The sequence below is a fragment of the Rana temporaria genome, chromosome 4 (genome assembly GCF_905171775.1).
Source record: "Rana temporaria chromosome 4, aRanTem1.1, whole genome shotgun sequence".
In the NCBI taxonomy this organism is placed as follows: domain Eukaryota; kingdom Metazoa; phylum Chordata; class Amphibia; order Anura; family Ranidae; genus Rana; species Rana temporaria.
The window spans coordinates 138,290,726-138,304,945 of record NC_053492.1 but is presented as its reverse complement, the minus strand read 5'-3'; positions in this window follow the sequence as shown (position 1 = coordinate 138,304,945).

Here is a 14,220-nt window from a genome sequence, read left to right as displayed (position 1 = left end):
TATCTCCATTATTTACGCCTCCTTGGCAGACAACACCTCCAAACCCTCCTATGCTCAATCCTGGAAATCAGACCTGGAAATCCACATAGACCCGGAGAAACGGTTCCATGCTTTCCAAAGATCCAAGGGTATTATGAACATCTCCTTCAAAGCTATTATCAAAATCATCACAAGGTGGCACTATGTCCCAGCTAGATTGGCTAGGTTTTACCCAGACGCTTCCCCCCTGTGCTTCAGAGGGTGCAACCTTATTGGCTCCATGTACTATACCTGGTGGACATGTCCACATATCAGATCCTACTGGAACAAGGTATTCCATTAAATTTTCAAAGTTACAGGGTTAAAAGTCCCTCAGGATCCGACAATCACCTGAACCACAGGGTAGACAAAGCCCCTAAAAGTGCTCAGACCTTCTTCATGCTCTTAGGTGCTAAAATTACCATTGCAGGTGCCTGAAAGAAATCTTCAGTGTCACTTCTGGCAGCAAAAAACAAACATTTCCTGGATTATGTACCAGGAACAAATAATGGACAAACTTCAAGATAAAGTCAAACACTTTGAATCAAACTGGGAACCCTGGGCAAAATACATCAAAGTACCGCTTTATACTGGACACAATCCCCTCTAAAGAAAACTCCCCTATACTCTCTTCTACTTTCTCTTCTTCAGGAATGCTTCCTGACTATCTGTGACTCTAACTCTCCCTTTCACCTGTCTTCTAAAATCGCCAACAAAATGAAGGAAAAGAGTCAAACTTCAAAGTCTTCCATTGGGTAACTCTTTCCTGGCATGAAGACTAACGGGTAGCAAATAAATTCCAATTTTAAGTTCTTGGGATTATCTAATTGAAAAAATTAGATTTACCCGGGTTGCAGAGTCGTGTCTTACACAATCCTCCTAAGACCCAGTCTGAACGAGGTCCAGCATCTGGATAACGAGGTTGATGTCTAACTGGTTTGGCCGGATTCCCCCAGTCCACATCGTGAACCCAATGAGGTGGCCAGGGGGCTCGGCCCGAGTGGGATGGGGACCAACCTCAAGGAGATTAAGTATTTACTTGCCTCTACTCCTCTTACATATTCTTCTGGCTGTTACTGTTAGCTATTCAAAATGTTTGACACTGGTGAGCTAAAACGAATCTTCCATATCACACTTATGTTCCCCGATATGTACTGTCATTGTTCTATTTGAGGCCTTGAAAGCCATTAAAGTGGTTGTACACTCTGTACAACCACGTTTACCTACAGTTAAGCCTAGATTAAGGCTTACTTGTTGGTGCTGGAAATATCTCCTAAACCTCCACGGTTTAGGAGATATTTACAATAGAGCTGATGTCTACGGCGCATGTGCCGATGTCTACGACGCAGGCTCACTAGAAGTGGCGACTGTGCCATTTCTAAAAGGGTCATGCTGTGACTGGCGGCTCCTGCGTGCTTTTGCGCAGGAGTGAAATCATGCAAAGCCAGTCACAGAGCTGGAGTTTGTGGCCCCGGAAGGAAGAGGGGTGAAGATGGACACTCGCTGCTAGTGGGGACATCGCAGGCTTCGGATTCAGGTAAGTGGCACATAATGGGCTACAATGCGATACCTTTGCAGGGAAATAAAGAGGAAGTAAAACCCATCAGGCTTTACTTCATCTTTAACATACATTATAATGGTACTTTGTTGTTTCGCTGATGGAAATGAATAAACATATTGAAACAGAAAACTCCCTTAAAAAATTAACAACATGGGTCATATCAGCAATAAAGAAAAAACAAAGTTTATTTAACCACTTCAGCTCTGGAAGGTTTCACCCCCTTCATGGCAAAGCTATTTTCTGCTATTTATCACGGTGCTACTTTAACTGGTAATTGAGCAGTCATGTAAGGCTGTGCCTAAACAAAATTTATATATTTTTTTTTCACAGAAATAGAGCATTCTTTTGGTGGTATTTGATCACCTCTGTTTTTTTTTTTTTTTTTTATTATATAAATGAAAAAAGGCAGAAAAAAAATGAACCGTCTGCTATGAAACACATCCAATAACAAAAATGTTATTTTTTCATACATTTTGGCTAAAATGTATGCCGCTACATGGCTTTGGTAAAAAATCTCAGTAAGTCTCAGTAAGTGTATATTGATTGGTATATTGAATTTTTTTCTTTTATGCAACTAATAGTTGGCCAGAAATCTGACACTAACTGACGATGAGGGGGGGGGCTGACTAACTGCCACTGACATCACCAGTGAAACTAATACAGTGCTAATACCATACATTGTCACTGTACTAATCACACTGGTTGGGACGGGGTTCACATCTAAGGTGATCAAAGGTTAACTGTGTGCTTAATGTGTGTAATGTGCACAGATTTTTTACAAAATATTTATTTGTTTCTTATCCTTGCTTTGAAGGAATGGGAAACAGAGAAATCATCAACACAGAGCTCTGGGCTGTGATTGGACACAGCTGATCAGCACGTCCCCACCATGAATCATTGGTCGAGATCTGCTGATAGACTCCCACTGTGTACAATCACAGTGGGTGTCGGCAGGGGGCGCACACCATAAACCCGTAAGCAGGAAGCGACGTACCAGTAGGTCGACTTGCCTGCACAGGCCACCCATCTGCAGTAAATTGAAGGTGGTTCAAAAGTGGTTAAAGCCAATCTTTGTTTTTAGTTTTGTTTTGGATATATTAGGCAAAGGTTAAACACCTGTAATTTTTTTGTTTCCTTCACCAATTGGGGGATTCTTCTTCACTGCCTGTCCTACACACAACATAAAGTGAGAGAAAACCCCCTTTTAGAGCTTAGTTTACGCTGTCATTGCCACACCTCTGAAAAGTGATCCATGCTGGATCGCTTTTCAGAGGCACTTTACAGACAGGTAGGAGGCAATATGACTGATTTAACCTTGAAAGGCTGCAGCATTACATGTGGTTGCAAGGTGATTTACTTGAATGAGTTGCATTTGGTGTCATTCGCAACCTGTGGTTAAGGATGAGCCGAACACCCCCCTGTTCGGTTCGCACCAGAACCTTCAAACGGCCGTTCACGCGAACATTTAGAACCCCATTGACGTCTATGGGACTCGAACGTTCGAATTCAAAAGTGCTCAATTTAAAGCCTAATATGCAAGTTATTGTCGTAAAACGTCTTTGAGAACCCGAGTCTTGCCCCAGGGAACATGTATCAATGGAAAAAAAGTTTTAAAAATGGTCGTTTTTTCTGGAGCAGTGATTTTAATGATGCTTAAATTAAAAAAAAAATCCTTTTAATATTGTACCTGCTGGGTGTCTATAGTATGCCTGTGAAAATGTGTTTGAGAACCCGGGTCTTGCCCCAGGGAAAATGTATCAATGGAAAAAAAGTTTTAAAAACGGTCGTTTTTTCTGGAGCAGTGATTTTAATGATGCTTAAATAAAAAATAAAAAAAATGAAAAATTCCTTTAAATATCGTACCTGCTGAGTGTCTATAGTATGCCTGTGAAGTGGGACGTGTTTAGAACTGTCCCTGCACAAAATGAGATTACTATAAGAAAAAAGTAATTTAAAACTGCTTGCGGCTTTAATGTTATGTTTGGTCCCTGCAATATGGATGAAAATCATTGAGAAAAATAGCACAGACACAGACAGTACACACACCACGTAGCTTTAGGTGCACACTGCAGAGGACACGGGTAGTACACACTATGTAGCTTTAGGTGAAATCTGCAGAGGACATGGGCAGTATACACCAAATAACTTTAGGTGCAAACTACAGAGGACAAAGGCTGTACACACACCACGTAGCTTTATAGTGCACACTGCACCATGTGAGAATCCTGCAGCTAGCACAATGACCTGCCTGCCAGTAAATTAGGAAGAGCTGATCTAGCTAAACTATACAGTGTATAAATATATATACAACACCTGGGATGCATATATATCCTCTACACACTGTAACTTTAACTGACTAGCCTGCCTGCCTGCCTGCTCTATCTACCTACTAAAAATTACTCTCTCTCTCTCTCTCTCTCTCTCTCTCTGTCTTCTCTCGTTTAACCACCGCAACACACTACACAAGGCCAACCTGCAGGTGGCCTTTTATTGTGTGGGGCGTGTACTAAACCCCCTAAGCAATAATTGGCCAAAGCCACCCTGGCTTTGGCCAATTATGGCTCTCAGTTTTTTGCAAGCTGTGATTGGCCAAGCATGCGGGTCATAGTGCATGCTTGGCCAATCATCAGCCAGCAATGAACTGCGATGACGCAGTGAATTATGGGCCGTGAAACGTAACTCGAATTTGGCGTGAACGGCCCAAAACGTTTGTAATTCGACGAAGGAACGAACATACGACGTTCGAGTCGAACATGAGTTTGACTCGAATGCGAAGCTCATCCTTACCTGTGGTATATTTTTTCTCACTTTCAGTCCCAATTACAATGGTATACATGAAAAAAGAGAGGGTTAGTTTTCAAAGTAGACACAGACTAGCTACAATAATAAACAATAATGAAAACTATAGCTACAGTACCCACAGACACATCAGACTTTTAAACAGTCTTTCATGCTAATTACCTCAATAAGCAGTAGAGAGCCTATTTACTGAAAAAAGGAATTTGTTTAGAAAAGCCTACATGCCAATGATAATAGCAAAAAGACGCTTCACAATTAAAAAAAAAAAGTGCATATATATTGTGTATTTTTTTACATTGTAATTGCTATCTGCGGGGAAGTGTGGACACCAAAACAAAAAGTTAAAACATTTTTTTCCCAATAGAGATGCATTATATTGCTGTCTGTATGCCTGTCGGGATGACTCACTCTCTTACTGGCTCAGTGACCTCAAAAAATCATTAAAAAACCTCCTCAATAGGTAGACAGAGAGCAGTTAAAAAACTGACAGTGGTTCAAACCCACTACATAACAAAAAACTTCATAACTCACCTGATGCAAAACAGGTGTAAAATTGTATATCTGCTAGTCAGTTGTATTGGGTACATTCACCTTCTATAATATCTTTTTCTTATTTCAATATATGTTTTTAATTTTTTAGACCACAATTTTTAATGTTCATGTGTAGACTAATGCCGCTTACACACAAACTGATGTCCGTTTTCATCGGACCAAACCGATCGTGGGTGGGCCCCATCTGTTATTTATCCATAGGTTAAAAAAAAGCAATCTTGTTTTAAATTTAATTGATGGATACCTAACCGATAGAAAAAAACGATCGTTAGTAGGCACAACCATTGGTTAAAAATCCATGCATGCTCAGAATCAAGTCGACGCAAGCTTGGAAGCATTGAACTTCATTTTTTTCAGCACGTCGTTGTGTTTTACGTCACCGCGTTCTGACACGATCGTTTTTTTAACCGATGGTGTGTAGGCACGACTGACCATCAGTCAGCTTCATCGGTTAACTGATGAAAACGGTCCATTAGACCGTTCTCATCAGATGGACCGATCGTGTGTACAGGGCATTACTATGACAAAATAAAACAAAAATGTTAATTGTAAAAAAAATATTAATTTCTGTAACAAAAAAAAAATGGGTACAAGAAAAAGGATCTATAAAGGTTAATTTTCCTAATCCCCTAGATAAAAAAAAAAGAGGGTAAAAAAAACAAAACAAACTTGTGGTATGGATGAAATCTGAATATTGCAATGCTTTGTCTTCCTCAACCTTATCTCTGTCAGGGACATATTAAAGTAAGACAAAGAATGTATTTAGTACACTTCTTTTCCGTGTGATTTTGTAACTTGGAGTTGTTCTGATTGGTTGTGATTGGTATTTCTAAAATGGAGGTTGTTGGAAACTGGCCAACTCAGCATAGGAAGAATGGGTAGAGCTATGAACCTTGGTGCCATAGTTTTACTTCCTATGATTCTTGTGGGGTTAAAAATGTCTTATTCATATATGAAAAGCAAAAATATACAGTATGCTTGTTTATGTCTTTATTTATATTATCTATTTATTCCTCTGTTGCATTGTCATCTTAAATCTTGGTGTAAAGTCTGCAAATCCTGGGAAAGAGGAAAGACTAAAATAACAAAGACCAATAAAGTTTATTGAGTGTATCAGAAAGATGGAGAGAGAAGGAAGCAGACAGCGGGAGCCAAAGAGACACTTTCCTCTGAAATCATAAACTTGTACAAGTGTAGCCTTTATTGTGAAATATACAGTTGGGAAATGTGCTGTAAAACCCTGACAAGGTTACAATGAAGGCAAACATGAAGGACTTTATTAGGCAAGTCATAGTCATTAATGATCGTAATGGCAATACTAATGCACAGTATATACTGTATATTGTACTTTGGATTCTAAGAAACAAGGTGTGCTATCAATTCAAATTTCTGATAGTAACAATAAAACATTTAACATATATATAACAGTTCATTACTAGTTGTTCCATATGCCCAATCATTATTAAAAAAAAAAAAAAAAACATTTTGTCATGGAATAACAGAACTATAAAGTTAGTCAGTTAAAAACTCAAGTCAGTGAGTTTGTACCCCATGATGATTTTAATGTTTGAAGAGTATCTCAGCAATCTCAGTACACAGTTGTTTGATTGCTGCATTTGGCAGTAGAGGTGAAATTGTTTTTGTGTATGGTTGTGCCTAAAACATAACAACAAGTGCATGATGGTCATGTTAAGGGATTTAAAGTTAATGTACAGTGGTACTTTGGATTATGAGCATAATTTTTTCCAGAAGAATGCTTGTAATCCAAAGCACTCATATATCAAAGCAAGTTTCCCCATAGCAGTTGCCAGAGACATTCAGAAACACTTGGAGACCGATCGCAGCAGCTCAGATGCCCTCGGAGACACTCAGGAACAGAGTGTTTTCGAGTGTCTTCACGCCGCCCCCGCACCTCTAGCTAAATGCGGTACTGCACACCCCATTGGCTGGAATCCTGCTAGTCATGCAAAACAATGCTAACAAACCGAGTCAGGATTTAAAACAAATAATAGCTCGTATTGCGAAATGCTCGTAAACCGCATTACTCGCAATCCAAGGTATTACTGTATATCCAAACTTTGTTTGTGATTTTATTTCAAAAATACAATGAAAGTCCATGTCCAACTGGGGAGAATTCCTGTAACACAACAGCAAGTGAAAGGAAATCTCTATAATGTGAGGGGAAATCACCTCTTAGACAGTTGCAATCAGAACAGATGTTCTCATTAAAAGATTTACCTCATGTTCCTGTGACAACTCAAAAATGTTGGCTTTCTCATTACTTGTTTAGGTGGCATTGGTTACCAGCACAGACAGAGAGGAAAACAAATCTATCTAGTGGGCGACATCAATGGCATCGACAACAAAACTTGACAAGGTTTCTGATCCTTTTCTTCTCAATCCCCTTAAAAAAAAGTTTGGGCTATATACATTAACATATAAAAATAACTTCTTCTTGAAGTCAATCAGTTTAGAAGCATGGGGATTTCCCTGATAAAGACCTTGATTAGCAATCATGGAACTTTTCTTTCACAGTAGCACTTTACTGTCTCAAAAAGATTATGCTTTATCACAAGATTACATCAAGGAACAAGTAAGGGCCAGTTTACTAATTTTCCTACAGTAAAGTGAATACATTTTATTGCATGAAAATACATTTTAAATTCCTTTTTAATACAATGACATACAGCATTTGTGGACATTTATAAGCATTACACAGTCCCGTTTAGTTCAATTCATATTTAATGCATGTAAACACATCAATCATACAGTTTTGTGCATTTTATAACATCTGTATCATGGAATATCCATGTTCTAAATGCTTCTTTATCGCATATATAATGTATAAAATAATGCACAAAAATGTTCATAAACACATATAACTTATAGCAAAAATATGCATTACTGCAAGTGCATAGGTGTAAAAAGTCCTAAAAGAAACAATGCAACAAATCAGACTGTTCTGTGTAACTCCGTCAATGCAATAGCTAAATATGAACTTTACAGAAAAAATATTTTAATTACTGTAAAAATCAAAAGGGATAGTTCAATGAGTACTTTGATACTTCCTGCTACCACCTTATCAAAAAACAAAAGTGAGTTTCTGATTTTAAATATCTGAGAGCAGGAAGTCAGGGACAGAGAGCTGAGAGCAAGAAGTCAGGGACACAGAGCTGAGAGCAGGAAGTCATGGACACAGAGCTGAGAGCAGGAAATCGTGGACACAGAGCTGAGAACAGGAAGTCAGGGAAGGGAGCTGAGAGCAGGAAGTCATGGACACAGAGCTGAGAGCAGGAAGTCAGGGACAGAGAGCTGAGAGCAGGAAGTCAGGGACAGAGAGCTGAGAGCAGGAAGTCAGGGACAGAGAGCTGAGAACAGGAAGTCAGGGACAGAGAGCTGAGAGCAGGAAGTCAGGGACAGAGAGCTGAGAGAAAGGATGTCATGGACACAGAGCTGAGAGCAGGAAGTCAGGCACACAGAGCTGAGAGCAGGAAGTCAGGGACAGAGAGCTGAGAGCAGGAAGTCAGGGACACAGAGCTGAGAACAGGAAGTCAGGGACAGAGAGATGAGAGCAGGAAGTCAGGGACACAGAGCTGAGAGCAGGAAGTCAGGGACACAGAGCTGAGAGTAGGAAGTCAGGTACACAGAGCTGAGAGCAGGAAGTCAGGTACAGTACACAGAGCTGAGAGCAGAAAGGCAGGAACACAGAGCTGACAGCAGGAAGTCAAGGACAGAGAGCTGTGAGAAGGAAGTCAGTTTCAACTTGTCAGGTGGGGGGAATAATAGCAATCAAGATAGGAATCAGATTTTTCTCCTGAGAGTAGTTGACCAATAAGATTAACGATTTTGTGTAGATATACGTTTGTTGCCTGAAAGCATTAATATTATGTGACTATAGAGGCACATCAAATATACTTACACATCAAATAGCACATAAGGTATGGTAAGGATTTTTGAAAACAGATTTTTTTTAGCTTAACTACTTAATCTAATGTTAAAAAAAAAAAATTCGGGTGAACCCCCGCTTTAACTATAGAGGTCTGAAAATACCATCATACAGTACATTATCAAACTGAATTCTCGGGAAGACCCCAGACCAATGGGCCACAATACCCACAAAAAAAATTCAACACACTGACTTTCTTGATTTGGTTTTGTTAAGGACCTGTCATGTTTGGAACAAGAAATGTTAGAAGCATCAGGCTTTGACTTTTAACCACTTGCTTACTGGGCACATAAACCCCCTTCGTTCCCAGGCGAAATCTCAGCGTCCGGCACGGCGTCGCTTTAACTGACAATTGCGCGGTCGTGCGACGTGGCTCCCAAACAAAATTGGCGTCCTTTTTTCCCCACAAATAGAGCTTTCTTTTGGTGGTATTTGATCACCTCTGCGGTTTTTATTTTTTGCGCTATAAACAAAAAAAGAGCAACAATTTAAAAAAAATAGATATTTTTTTACTTGTTGCTATAATAAATATCCCAATTTTTTTTTTAAAAAACTTTTTTTTTTCTCAGTTAAGGCCGATACGTATTTTTCGACGTATTTTTGTAAAAAAAAAAAAAAAATCGCAATAAGCGACTGGTTTGCGCAAAAGTTATAGCGCCTACAAAATGGGGAACAGAATTATGATTTTTTTTATTATTTTTTTTTTTACTAGTAATGGCGGCGATCTGCGATTTTTATTGGGACTGGGATATTGCGGCGGACGTATCGGACACTTTTGACACAAATTTGGCGCCATTCACATTTATACAGCGATCAGTGCTATAAAAATGCACGAATTACTGTATAAATGTGACTGGCAGTGAAGGGGTTAACACTAGGGGGTGAGGAAGGGGTTAACTGTGTAGCCTGGGTGTGTTATAACTGTGTGGGGGGAGGGGGGTGACTGGGGCAGGGGACCGATGCTGTGTCCCTATGTACAAGGGACACAGATCGGTCTCCTCTCCTCTAACAGCACGTGGAGCTCTGTGTTTACACACAGAGCTCCACGTCCCTGCTGTTACCGGCCGTGTCTCCGACAATCGCGTGTACCCGGCGGACATCGCGGCCGCCAGGTACACGCATCGGGTCTTCGGCGATGCGCCGGGACAGTTTTTACCCGCCGCGCGCCACCCAGTGGCGCGCGCGGGTAATGCACATAGAAGGCCGTGTTTAAACGACCACTTGGCACTTGAGAGCCGCGCTGCGGACGTATTTCGTCTATAGCGCGGATCTCAAGTGGTTAACTTGGAGACATAGGCCCGGATTCACATACATCGGTGCATATTTATTTTATATATATTATATATATTTATCTTCTCTTCTCTTCTTCTCCCTTCTTCCGATGTTGACCCAACGCCTCTTCTCGCTGCAATGACGGGTGCGCGGTTTGCATCCGATTTATATAGGCCTCTCTTATGATGTCACAGTCCCATCATGCCCTGGTACCTACCCACGTGGTACCTACCACGTGGGTAGGTACTGGAGCATGATGGGACTGTGAGGCCTATATAAGTCGGATGCAAACCGTGCACCCGTCATTGCAGCGAGAAGAGGCGTCAGGTCAACATCGGGAGAAGGGAGAAGAAGAAGACGTCACAGAAGAGCGGGCTGGCCGCCTGCTAGTAATTGAGCTAACACACGAAGATAGCGGCGGCCAGCCCTGAAGGAGAAGAACCGGGGTGCGCCGAGTCAACAGCGGAGAGCGGCGAAGATAGAAGAAGACCCCCCGAGAGCGGAGAAGACCCCCGGAGAGCGGAGAAGACCCCCCGGAGAGCAGAAGACCCCCCGGAGAGCGGAAGAAGAAGCCCCCCATGCTAAAAGAGCTAAAGAAGACAGGGGGGCCCCTGGAGCAGACTAATAAATTATTTTAAAAACCCTGTGTCGTGTGTTTAATAACTTTAACACTTTGCCTCCAGGTGAATGGGTAGGGGTACGATGTACCCCCATATCCATTCACTTAGGGTGGGGGCCGTTATCTGGGGGCCCCCTTATTTGAGGGGGCTCCCAGATTCCGATAAGCCCCCCGCCCGCAGACCCCGACAACCAACGGACAGGGTTGTCGGGAAGAGGCCCTGTCCTTATCAACATGTGGACAGGGTGCTCTGGGGTTGGGGGCCCCGCAGTGCGCCCCCCTGCCCCAGAGCACCCAACCCCCCCATGTTGAGGGCATGCGGCCTGGTACGGCTCAGGAGGGGGGGGGGCGCTCGCTCGTCCCCACTCCTTTCCTGGCCGGCCGGGTAGCGTGCTTTTGATACGGGTCTGGTATGGATTGTAGGGGGACCCCCTACGTCAGTTTTTCGGTGTAGGGGGGTCTCCTTACAACCCATACCAGACCTAAGGGCCTGGTATGCTCCTGGGGGGGAACCCATGTCGGTTTTTTATTTAAAAATTGGTGTGGAGTTCTCCCTCTCAGGAATGCATACCAAATACCGCAGCTAGAATTGGCGGGAATCCAAGTGGGATCTCCCGTCGCTTCTATGACGCGCTCGCTGGAATGTGCTTTGTCTATTCCAGCGAGTGCGAGATGTCGGCACCATGTCGCCGAGAATCAGCACGATGCTGACGTGCTAGAAACACAATATCTCGGTCACCTACTGTATACTGCAATCATAAACACTGGCATTCCATCAACTTACAGGTGATAGCCGATGCCCAATGCCTCATATGGCACGTCCGTGCCAAACACCCAGGGGCCAGCCACGACAGCTACATATACCGTCAAAGCACCATCCCAACGAAATTTGAACAGAACGTGTACGGGAACAGCTGGCTGGTTGGTGAGTGACATGGGTGTCAGGCATGACTGTCCAACCCCATGATGCATACATCACGAGGGGCACATGCACGACTAACATCCTCCTGCCTTTTCCCTTCCAAGTAACTCTGCATATGCACTTGGACCCCATCTCATGACTCCATTCCGGAACCCCCAAACCAGAGGAGAGAGCAAATACAATGGTGGTGGAAAGCACATTTGGCATCCTGAAGTCCCGTTTCCGATGCCTGGATAAATCAGGGGGGACCCTGTTGTATTCCCCAAACTTTGTGTGCCAGATCATCGGTGCATGTTGCGTGCTGCATAACTACGCCATAAGAAAGGGCCTGGAGATTGACATACGTGATGACCTGACCCCCGAACCCCAAAGTGCCCCCCTGCCCGAGGCCACCCCGTCTGCTGAGGGATCAGCAGTCAGGAGATACCTCGTGGAACGCATCTTTACAAGTTAAACACACACATTCATCATGGCACACGGAGAATGCACGCATGCACACCACTGTGGTCCCTAGCTCACACACCCCACATCCAGATCACATTGGATTAGCCCAAGTCCACCATGCAGGACTTGGGAGCAGCAACGCCACGCCAAGGCTCCAAGTATGTTGCTGTCCACTCATAATCAGATTTTTCTCCTGAGAGTAGTTGACCAATAAGATTAACGATTTTGTGTAGATATACGTTTGTTGCCTGAAAGCATTAATATTATGTGACTATAGAGGCACATCAAATATACTTACACATCAAATAGCACATAAGGTATGGTAAGGATTTTTGAAAACAGATTTTTTTTAGCTTAACTACTTAATCTAATGTTAAAAAAAAAAAATTCGGGTGAACCCCCGCTTTAACTATAGAGGTCTGAAAATACCATCATACAGTACATTATCAAACTGAATTCTCGGGAAGACCCCAGACCAATGGGCCACAATACCCACAAAAAAAATTCAACACACTGACTTTCTTGATTTGGTTTTGTTAAGGACCTGTCATGTTTGGAACAAGAAATGTTAGAAGCATCAGGCTTTGACTTTTAACTTGGAGACATAGGCCCGGATTCACATACATCGGTGCATATTTATTTTATATATATTATATATATTTATCTTCTCTTCTTCTCCCTTCTTCCGATGTTGACCCAACGCCTCTTCTCGCTGCAATGACGGGTGCGCGGTTTGCATCCGATTTATATAGGCCTCTCTTATGATGTCACAGTCCCATCATGCCCTGGTACCTACCCACGTGGTACCTACCACGTGGGTAGGTACTGGAGCATGATGGGACTGTGAGGCCTATATAAGTCGGATGCAAACCGTGCACCCGTCATTGCAGCGAGAAGAGGCGTCAGGTCAACATCGGGAGAAGGGAGAAGAAGAAGACGTCACAGAAGAGCGGGCTGGCCGCCTGCTAGTAATTGAGCTAACACACGAAGATAGCGGCGGCCAGCCCTGAAGGAGAAGAACCGGGGTGCGCCGAGTCAACAGCGGAGAGCGGCGAAGATAGAAGAAGACCCCCCGAGAGCGGAGAAGACCCCCGGAGAGCGGAGAAGACCCCCCGGAGAGCAGAAGACCCCCCGGAGAGCGGAAGAAGAAGCCCCCCATGCTAAAAGAGCTAAAGAAGACAGGGGGGCCCCTGGAGCAGACTAATAAATTATTTTAAAAACCCTGTGTCGTGTGTTTAATAACTTTAACACTTTGCCTCCAGGTGAATGGGTAGGGGTACGATGTACCCCCATATCCATTCACTTAGGGTGGGGGCCGTTATCTGGGGGCCCCCTTATTTGAGGGGGCTCCCAGATTCCGATAAGCCCCCCGCCCGCAGACCCCGACAACCAACGGACAGGGTTGTCGGGAAGAGGCCCTGTCCTTATCAACATGTGGACAGGGTGCTCTGGGGTTGGGGGCCCCGCAGTGCGCCCCCCTGCCCCAGAGCACCCAACCCCCCCATGTTGAGGGCATGCGGCCTGGTACGGCTCAGGAGGGGGGGGGCGCTCGCTCGTCCCCACTCCTTTCCTGGCCGGCCGGGTAGCGTGCTTTTGATACGGGTCTGGTATGGATTGTAGGGGGACCCCCTACGTCAGTTTTTCGGTGTAGGGGGGTCTCCTTACAACCCATACCAGACCTAAGGGCCTGGTATGCTCCTGGGGGGGAACCCATGTCGGTTTTTTATTTAAAAATTGGTGTGGAGTTCTCCCTCTCAGGAATGCATACCAAATACCGCAGCTAGAATTGGCGGGAATCCAAGTGGGATCTCCCGTCGCTTCTATGACGCGCTCGCTGGAATGTGCTTTGTCTATTCCAGCGAGTGCGAGATGTCGGCACCATGTCGCCGAGAATCAGCACGATGCTGACGTGCTAGAAACACAATATCTCGGTCACCTACTGTATACTGCAATCATAAACACTGGCATTCCATCAACTTACAGGTGATAGCCGATGCCCAATGCCTCATATGGCACGTCCGTGCCAAACACCCAGGGGCCAGCCACGACAGCTACATATACCGTCAAAGCACCATCCCAACGAAATT